At 41.9% G+C, this 10,065-nt stretch overlaps 1 long non-coding RNA gene across 1 annotated transcript; it reads left to right on the plus strand.

Annotated features, from left to right (window-relative positions):
* Positions 1-2,083: 2,083 nt before the first annotated feature.
* On the plus strand, positions 2,084-9,830 carry LOC134482771 (uncharacterized). The gene is made up of 2 exons (XR_010059320.1): positions 2,084-2,495; positions 9,482-9,830. It is a non-coding gene; the product is annotated as an uncharacterized LOC134482771 (long non-coding RNA).
* The last annotated feature ends 235 nt before the right edge of the window (positions 9,831-10,065 follow it).

A 10,065-nucleotide genomic window follows, 5' to 3' on the forward strand; every position in this document is an offset into this window, starting at 1 on the left:
ATATTTTTCTAGAGACTTACAGATAGCCTCCCTCTCATAACCCCCAGTCTCTGACAAAGACTATAGAAAATTAGAATGAAGACCAGGGCCATCCCTAAGGATCTCTCTAAGAGAGGAACCTGTGAGGACTGCCAGAAGCATTTTGTATGGATGGGAAAACTTGGTCATTCTAGGATGTCATGCATGGGGCATATTGAACTAGTCCCCAGGTCCATCAGTAGCTTTGTTCTAGCTTCCAGATTAGGTGCCTGCTCTCTAGAATTTCAGTATTAACACTGGACAGGAGTAACCCATGCTGGATCTTCACCAGTGCAAGAGGAGTCCATCCTGAATCCAATAGTGAGGAAGTTCATGGAGTTTTTCAGGGAATGGGGAGAATGGGGTGTTTTTCACAGACCAAGTAAAGTGTATCTTGGAGCCCACAGTGATGAAGGACCCAGGCGAAATCCTGGGTATACAAAAAGCCAGAAACATGGCAAGTACATGTGTGAGAAAGGGGAAGCAAGCAAGGCATCTGAGCATCCCCACACATCTTCCCAAAGTCTTGATGATGGGCAAGGTGGACCTTGTCTCTGGGCAGAGAACTTTGGCCTGCTGAGAAAACCCAGTGCTTCCAAGACACTCTCCTCTGGAAACTGGATAGATTAGATCATCTCCCACATGAATCCAGGGTGAGCAGAAACGAGTGAGGCATTCAGTGTTCCTGAAGGTATCAGCTTTTCTCTCTGTCTATCCGTTAAGAAAAATGGTATGTAGAATCTGGCTGCACCAAGCTGAACCAGAGGTGAATGAGAGCCAAACACACTGCTCTCACTTTGCACTTGGGTCCACCTTCAGAGGAAAATGGAGTTTCCCTCCCGCCTGTAGGTCACCATTCATTGGCTTCCTTCCACCCTTTAAGACAAGTCATGGTACCTCATGAAAGTATAAGTCAAATCTATGGTAGCAAATTCTGAGGGAGGAGCCTACAACGTGAATGCATTGAACATGAACAAATTTGGGTTGAAGGTGAGGAATCTTCACCTGGTAGGACATCTAGTATAACACTAGTGGACATGGGTTCCTTCAGCAGTAGACATGTCATCCTTCACTGAATCCAGTGGATTTCTTCTTCCTGCATCAGAAACTGGTACTTACCTAGCTTTGGGTCAGATTTTCTTCCTGATTTCTCAGACATTGGTTCCATTGTAGGACTTGAAATACAAATATTAAGAAGGAATGCTTAAATAAACAAAATACCTCATTGATTAAATATCAGGATGCAAGTTGCTTCCTGAAACCCAGGGTTTATGCCCAGGTCTTTGATTGACATTTAGGGAAAACAAGTTAACTCTTTTATGTCCCATGGGTTGGGACAAATGGGGGCATTAAAACTGCACACTCAGGGTTTATAAGATCATCATGGATTTTGGACCAGTGATGAGGATTCTTTTCATTTCCATGTATCTGCCTACCTATGGGATCACCTGAGGCCCTTTGTAAAATAGAATGCAGTTCAGTTATTAATGGCACCATGACAATGTCATCCCCTAGAAGGAAGAGCAAGGAACAAATAAATATATGTGATGTTTTTGTTGTTGTTGCTGTTATATGTATCACTTTTAATGGCTATACTAGAAAAATGTTTTTCCTATAAGTGAGTCTTACTTAAGGTGTCTAAAAATATGAGTGGGTTGGCTGAGAAGCTAGACCACAGGGAAATTGGATGTGTAACCTTACACTCAGCAAGCCTTTGACAAATGCTTGCTCTAATTATTATCATTTATCTCAACAGCTGCAGAGAGTGTGTCCAAGATAAACAGAGTTTAAAAAGTGGGTTAAGCTTGATGTCATGGGACACATCTGTGATCCTGTGACTTGAGGAGGTCGAGGCAGAGACACTACAGCATGACCTCATTTCAAACTAGAATGATAAAGAAAAACAAGGTGTGTATTGATAGCTTAGTGGTGAGACCTTAGGTTCAGTCTTTAGTACTAATAAAAATGTTGGACACAAAACAGAGAAGCGTGGCTTTGATTCAGAGCAAGGTTGGAAGAGACTGTCTAGCCAGCCCATAGAGAAGAGCTCCACAGATAGAAGCCCTGCATGGATCACACAGGCAGCATGAAGCACTTTATAATACTACACCTGGTTTAGAAAGTGTATCCTGGATGGTGAAAAGCAGGAACACAACAGTGACCAGGAGATTGGATTTCGTTTGTATCTGTAGAGCCAAGTAGATCAGAGGTTTTAAAAGCAGAGCGATAACCCACAACCATCAGACTTCCGGTAGCGGACTTCCGGGGGGCTGGGTCTACCCAATGGCCCGATGTGAACGCAGTCCTAATTAAATAAGAAATGGTTGTAGTATTTTTCTTCTTCAGCATTGGCCCCTACTTCCCTGGGGACTCATCCCTGGATCATTAGACACAGCGTGAATTCATTGCTCAGATCTGCTTCAGCGTGACTTGTCACCTTAGATGTCTCTTTTCAAGTCACTTCATTTCCTACTCAGGTAAATACTTCTTGATGTCTTTGCTCAACATCCTTTGGTCAATAAGTGACTTCATCTGGATGCTATGGGAAACTGGGGACTCTGAGACCAACAGACGCAATGCCTGCTTCTCAGTGTAGGGTGATTATTAACTGGAGAGAGAAATGTAGGAGAAAGAGAGAGTCACTGATTTGTCAATCCTTCTGTTCTTGCACCATGAACTGTTGTTTTCCATTGTAGTCCCACATCCATTTCCTGCTCTGCTCGGGTTCAATTTATAATCCACACATACTTGAGAACTACTGGTCTTTTCACTTTTCACACACAAAGGTTAACAGACATTATATTACAACAGACATTTACTACATTAATCAATTTTCATGTCTTTAAATATATCTATATATATATCTATATATATATATATATATATGGATCTAAATGTGAACTGAATGATGTCAGTTCTTTACATTGTCAGCTAGAAGAGCATTGAAAGCTACAGCTGTAGTTTAATAAGCGAACATGTAATATGCTAATCCTACAGAAATATGTTTTATTCAGTTTTTATTCACTAATCATAATTTCTGTTTCAATACTCAGTATTCATTTTGATTCTTATATTTTTGTCTTTTAGTTTGAATAGATAATTTGAAATGTTTAGGAGAAAAATAACTTTCAAAATATATGTAAATATAGGTCTAGGAAATGACCTTAGTGAGCAAAAGTGTTTGCCGTACATGCTTGACAACTTGGGTTTCACCTTGGAATCCATATAACAAGGTGGGTGAGGTGACATGCCTCTGGGGTCCCAGTACTTATCCAGTGAGATAGTCAGAGATGGAGACAGGAAGCCTGTGTAGAAGCTTGTGGGTCAACCGGTCTGGAATGCAGGATAAAATAACAGAAATACTGAGAGAAGCCTCAGAAACTGGTAGAAGGAGAGAATTTGTGCCTAAGAACTGTCCTTGGACACCCCACATATTCACCGTGTGTACAAACACACATATACACAAATATACACAAACATAGAAACACAAAATAGACATGTAATTTAATAAAAATTTAAAATATGGATATTTCGTTTATATTATATAGTTATATTTTTAATCTTTTGGTTTAGTATGAGCCAGACCAATTGTACAAAAGTTTTATTCTAAATATAAGCAAGTAAGGGAAATATTAGAGCTTGGTGGTGGTGGTGGCGAGTGCCTTTATTCACAGAACTCAGGAGGCAGAGGCAGATGGATCTCTGAGTTTGAGGCCAGTCTGGTCTCAAACTAGCTAATTCTAGGACAGCCAGGGATACACAGAAAAAGCCTGTCTTAAAAGAAATATGAAGAAAAAAGAAAGAGAAAGAGAGAGAGAGAATACATTTTTGATAGTAAATAGTGTATGTCTTCATTGCTCTTACAAATGACACCAACCTATATATAAGGCTCCAAGAAATGTATGGTAGTAATTTATTCTCTTTGATATTTCTTTTGATACTTTAAAAGCTACCTTTCAGTCTTGTGAATGTATACTTATTACAATAAGAGGCTAGAATAGCTCATTCTTATTTGGCACAGCAGTTTTGCCCTATGGAATCATGGGACACTAATTTAGCTTGCATTGCCCCTGAGGAGTTAGATACATCTCAGCCCTAAGCATGTTCCCATTACCTTAGCTGCAGTGGGTAGTTGTAGGACATGGTCTTACTAGTCATCCTAGCATGTGTGGTATAAGGTCTGAGAGGTAGAAGAACATCAAAGGACACCACCAGCCCCAGAGCCTTTGCCCATTCTTGAGGGTGGAGGAGACCTGGAAATGTGGACAAATGTCCCCTGCAGAGGCTGCCTCTCTCATACTGCCTCATTCTGGAAAAGGACCCTCATGACTGTAGCCTGAGGTTCCCCCTGGGTGCAAGAACGAGCGGAACCTCTCACAGTTCTCGGGACCTGCATTTAATCACACCGGTATTGGTCTGGTCTTCATAGTCAGGATTTTGTTTTTATTTTTGTTTGTTTGCTTTACTGGTGATGCAGACTGAGTGTGGTAAGAGAGGGCTATCATGCACATGGTTGGTAAGGCTAACACAGAGCTGGTTCTAACCCCACTGTAGCTCTCTCTGGGCTCCCTAGTGGACTGGTTTGAAAGGTTGTAGAACCCCACCCTTGGAAGGTAGACTTTCCCTGGAGGAACTGGGTTACTGGAGGCAGGCCTTCAGGTTCTATAGTTCTATTAGTTAGGGTTCTTTGGAGTCTCAGGACTTATGGAATGTCTATATATTGAGGAAATTTATTATGATGACTTACAATCTGTAGTCCAACTAATTCAACCATGGGCAGCTGTGGATGGGAAGTCCAAGATTCTAGTAATTGCTCAAGACCATGAGGCTAGTTTATTAAGCTGGTCTTCTGCAGAAGTAGGTTCCAACAGATGTGCTGACAAGTAAATGCAAGCGGGTGAAGAAGAATGAATTTTCCTTCTTCTAATGTCCTTATGTAGGTCTCCAGCAGAAGGTGTGGCCCAGATTAAAGATGTACATCTCCATACCTGGATCTGGGACTTGATTTGTCCCAGGCTGATCTTGAACTCAGAGATCTCCTTGCCTCCGTCTCCTGGGATTAAAGATGTATACGAAGCTTTTCATGGCCCCTATGCCTCAAGAACTCCATGCCAAGATCCAGGTCATAAACTTCTGTTTTCCAGCCTCAAGATCTAGCTCACACATGAGCCTTTCAATTCTGGACGTAGTTCATTCCAGAGTTAGTCAAGTTGACAACCAGGAATAGCCATTACAATGGCTCACCTCACTTCCTATCCACTGCTTGCTTTCTGAGGTTGGTTGCTGGGGGTTCCCACCATGTCTTCCCTACCACGATGAACTCTACTCCTTCTAAGACAGTGAGTCAGATAAACTCTTCCTTCCTTACGCTGACTCTTGTTAGGTGTTTGGTCACAGCAGTGAGAAAAGCAACAAATGCACGTGTGTTCTCTGGAAGGCAGAGTCTCTCTGCATGGTCCTTCAGTACTTTCCCTGGGCCCATTCTAAGCAATGAAATCACCGACAAAAAGCTCACCAAAGGGGCTGGGGATTTAGCTCAGTGGTAGAGCGCTTGCCTAGGAAGCGCAAGGCCCTGGGTTCGGTCCCCAGCTCCGAAAAAAAAAGAACCAAAAAAAAAAAAAAAGCTCACCAATATAGATTTATGGGTAGATGATGGATAGATGCATAGATGATAGAACAATAGGTCCTGAGAGGGGCACTATTTACAGGACAGGAATTGACATACAGCAAATAGCATCCTCTCTGTCTATTTCAGCTGAGAAGCTGTGTGTTGAGGATCCAAGATTTTACTTCTCTACGCATATCTAGAATCTATGAGTGACCATGAGGGTTGATTTAGGAGTATGTATAAATTGGAGTTGTAATAGTATACAAGTTGACAAATACTGAATATGTTCATGAGAGTGGGCTGTGCATATTTCCTATAAACATTTTTTCACACTTCCGTTCGTATGGTTGAGTTATATAAATGTGACAATGAGGACTGACGTCTCCAGGAAGTCCCTTCATAGGGTAGAAAGGATCCACTGTGGGGCCCAGTGAGTGGCTGAGTTGGGCTATGTTCTGAGAAGGCTCCGTTGAAGACTGTGCATTCGTACATCTGTTTGAGAGACAGTAGCGGTGATGGTTCATCTTGGTTGTCAGCTGACTACATCCAGAAGCCCCCAAGACGTTGGACACTCCTGTGTGGGTTTTTCTTGATCAGATGATCTGAAGCAGGAAGACCCATTTTAGTTGTAGGTGTCGGATCACATGAAAGGATAGGGACGAGGGAAATTTTGCTTTTTGGCCTTCTTGCCCTAGAACTTGTCTGGCAAGTTCTCCTATCCTGCTACTGTGGCATTTACTTGCTGATATTAAACTAAATCCTTTGGGATTCCAATATAGACTGAAGACTGAAATTCCCCGGATCTTCCGCACCATCTTAGAACTACTGAGATTCCCATCCCCCTGGGTTACCCAGCTACAGCATTTTAGACCTCTCCAGTGTGAGATAGCCATTGTTGGACTACAGCCTGTGAGTCAGTCTAATAAATCCCTTTTAATATACATATTCATTCTCCCAGACTCATCCCTTTAGAGAACCCTGGCTAATGCAGCAACAAATGTCTATCATAATTCGTAACTGGAATATAACAGTTGTTTCTGAAGTTACATATTTTGGTATGTTTCATAAATTTAAGTAAATGTCATAAGAGACATAATTTATTTCAGAATAGACTTTAAAAACACACTGATTTAAATGCTAATGAAAGCCTCCAGCAGCCAATGCTCTAAGAGAAAAAGTTTAAGACGATCCAAAATTTCATCATGTTGTTTTCCTAACTGCACCATAAATCTCAATATTAAATGAATGTGTCTTTTGATACCAGTAAAAATATGGGAGTGTTTAGTACTCCGAGTGAGGAGGCATACACAGCTGTTGCATTTCAGACAATATGGGAAGTTTTGTGTCTCTGGGTGGGTGAGAGATGACTTTGAATGCTTGGATGGACACAAGGGATTAGGCAAAGATACCTCTAACCAGGTTCCCCAGAGCAAGGCGAAAGGTCAGCTTCTCAACAGACAGCAATGGGGACTGGAGGAAAGGCTCTCTAGATCCTGGAAGATTTATAACCATGATAGCACAGGTGTGTGTGTGTGTGTGTGTGTGTGTGTGTGTGTGTGTGTGTGTGTGTGACAGAAAAAAGAGCTGGAAAGCAGATAATTGTGAGACTGATAAATGTTATGCACATATTGATAACTAGACAGATGTTTCAGAAAAAGAGAGAGAAGAAGGCACCTCTGGTCCAATTTTTCTTTTGCTCTCTGTGTTTTGGTGCTATAGCCACGGAGTGTTCTTAGCATTGGGGGAAACAATTGAAAAGATGAAAATAGAAAAACTACCTGGAGGTCATGTAACTGACGTACTACTACTCAACAATAACCGCAACAGTCCCACTAACTGGGTCAGAAACTGGGCAAAGGGCTGTGTCCATCATTCCAAACATTGGAGAAGCTGAGGCAGGTGGATCATAAGTTCCAAGAATCTTTGGGCTATAGACTCAAGTAAAGCCCAGGTTAGACAGCTTAATGAGACCCAGTTTCAAGATGCAAAGCAGAAGTCAGAGCTGCCCACAGAGCCCAGTCATGCAACACTTACCCAGCATGCACAAGGTGCTGGGTTCCATCCTCAGCACCAAAGAAAAACAAGGAGGAACAGAACAAAAATGGGCAAAGGACACGAGCTGATGTTTTTCTGAAGATGTGCACATGAATAAAGAGCCCATAAAAATATTAATTACCACTAATCACTAGAGAAATACAAATCAAAACCATGGTGAGCTATGTCCTCACAAGCACCTGTGATAGTTGAGTAAGAATGGCTCCCATAGGCTCATAGATTTGCATGCTTGGTCACCAGGGAGTGGTACCATTAGAAAGAACATGTGGCCTTGTTGGAGGAAGTGTATCACTGGGAGTGGGCCTTGAGGTTTCAAATGTTTAAGCCAGACACAGTGGTTCTCTCTCTCTCTCTCTCTCTCTCTCTCTCTCTCTCTCTCTCTCTCTCTCTCTCTCTCTCTCCCACTACTGATTTTGAATCCAGCCTCAAGCTACCTCTCCAGCACCATGTCTGCCTGTGTGTTACTCTGCTTCGAGCCACGATGACAGTGGATTAAACCTGTGAACCTGTAAACCTGTAAACCAGCCCCAATGAAATGTTTTCCTTTATAAGAGTAACTGTGGTTATACTCTCTGTTCACAGTAATAAAACCCTAACTAAGATATACCACCATAATGGCCACTGTCAAAGAAATAGAAAACAACAAGTGTTAGTGTAGAGGTCAGGGAAGCTGGAACCCTGTGCCCAGTCAGTGGGAATGTAAAGTAATCCTGTGGCATTACCCATAATCAGAGCAGCATTGTATTCAATAACCAAACAGTGGAAGCCATCTAAGTGCCCACTGTCAGATGAGTGGGTAAACAGGATGCAGTGGGCTGTGGTCAAAAGGCAATAGAGTATGACTCAACCACGAAGAAGGAAATTCTGATGTTTGCTAAAGTATGGATGAACCTTGAGGACACTTACTAAATCTTGAAATCCAGTTGTAAGAGAAAATGCAAATGTGAGGTGATTCTATTACTGTGGAGCATCTAAAGTTACCAATGTCATTGTCACAGAATAGTGTCTGACAAAGGCTGAGAGAGGGAACAAGGGAGAGCATTGTTTGATGTGAAGAAATCAACTGTTTTGCAAGCCTAGAATGTTCTGGAGATAGCGTTTGTGTGGCAATGTGAACACACTTGACACTTCTGACCTATCCACATACAATGGTTCAGACAGTAAGTTTTATATTATGTGCTGTAGCCACAATCAAACATTTTAAATTGCTTTAAGAGAAAAATCCACTTCTAAGAGATGAAGTAGAGTTGGCCCGCCTCCCATCTCCCTGCTCAGACAATGAAATATGTCCCATGACATCTTGTCCACTCTTAAAATATTTTCATGTTAAAGAAGGAAGAGATTGATGAATCCAGTGAAGAACAGAGTTGGTTGGCAGAGATAATTAAAAAACAGGTTGAAAAGGCCAACCCGACAGGTAAAAGGGGTTTTAATTGCCCCAGGCAGGACAGTTCACACCTTTGATCCCAGCACATAGGAGACCTAGGCAGAAAGATTGTGTGTTTGAGTCCAGACTGGGTGATACAGTGGACCCTGACTAAGTAACAACAATGAAAGAAAGGAATGAAAGGAGGAGAGGGAAAGAAGGGAGGAAGGGAAGACAGAGGGACAAATGATTGAAATATATGGATAGGTGAATGATGATCATATATACAATGTTCAAAATCCACACTGTCACTACCTCCATGGAGCCACCCTCTCCCTTAGCTGTTCAGTTTGCTTCTCCTGTATTATTTACAATATTATGATGCTAGCTTATTTTTTATAATGACACAAAACCAATGCCAATCTGTCTTTCAGACAAATGTCCTTCACATCTTAGATACCAACACAAGTCTATTCTCGTCAGGAAAAAAAAAAAAACAACTCTTCAAGACCTTAGTAAAACATGTATGTATTTTATGTGGGAAAAAACCCTGAGAGCAGCATGAAAGTTAAGTATGACAACTTTGTTATTCAAAATGGTGACGTTAGGCCATTGACATCACACCTAGAACACTTTTCATGACACTTACCTCTATGGTTAGGAGAACACAATGCCAGTGAAAGAACTGGGAGGATACCACTCCATCTGAGCTGGGCGAAGAGCAGGACCGATCACAGAATTTCACTGTCCCTGGAGATTGAGCTTATGCATCATATGAGCCATGTATGTGATGTTATCTCCTACAATCTACCCTTCCCTTTGGCACACGTTTGTTATTGTTCCATATGAAATGCCCCCAGTGTAATGTAATTCCCCACATACAATGTCCAGCCCAGTTATTGGAGTCTCTGGGTCAGGAAGTCCCTCCCTCCAACTTCTTTGGTTCTGTTTTTCTGGGGCTGCCCTAAAGCTGCAGTTCAGATGCAGGCTGAGCCAGGCACGTTGATTCATACCTGCC

The sequence above is a fragment of the Rattus norvegicus genome, chromosome 17, assembly GCF_036323735.1.
Source record: "Rattus norvegicus strain BN/NHsdMcwi chromosome 17, GRCr8, whole genome shotgun sequence".
Lineage (NCBI taxonomy): Eukaryota > Metazoa > Chordata > Mammalia > Rodentia > Muridae > Rattus > Rattus norvegicus.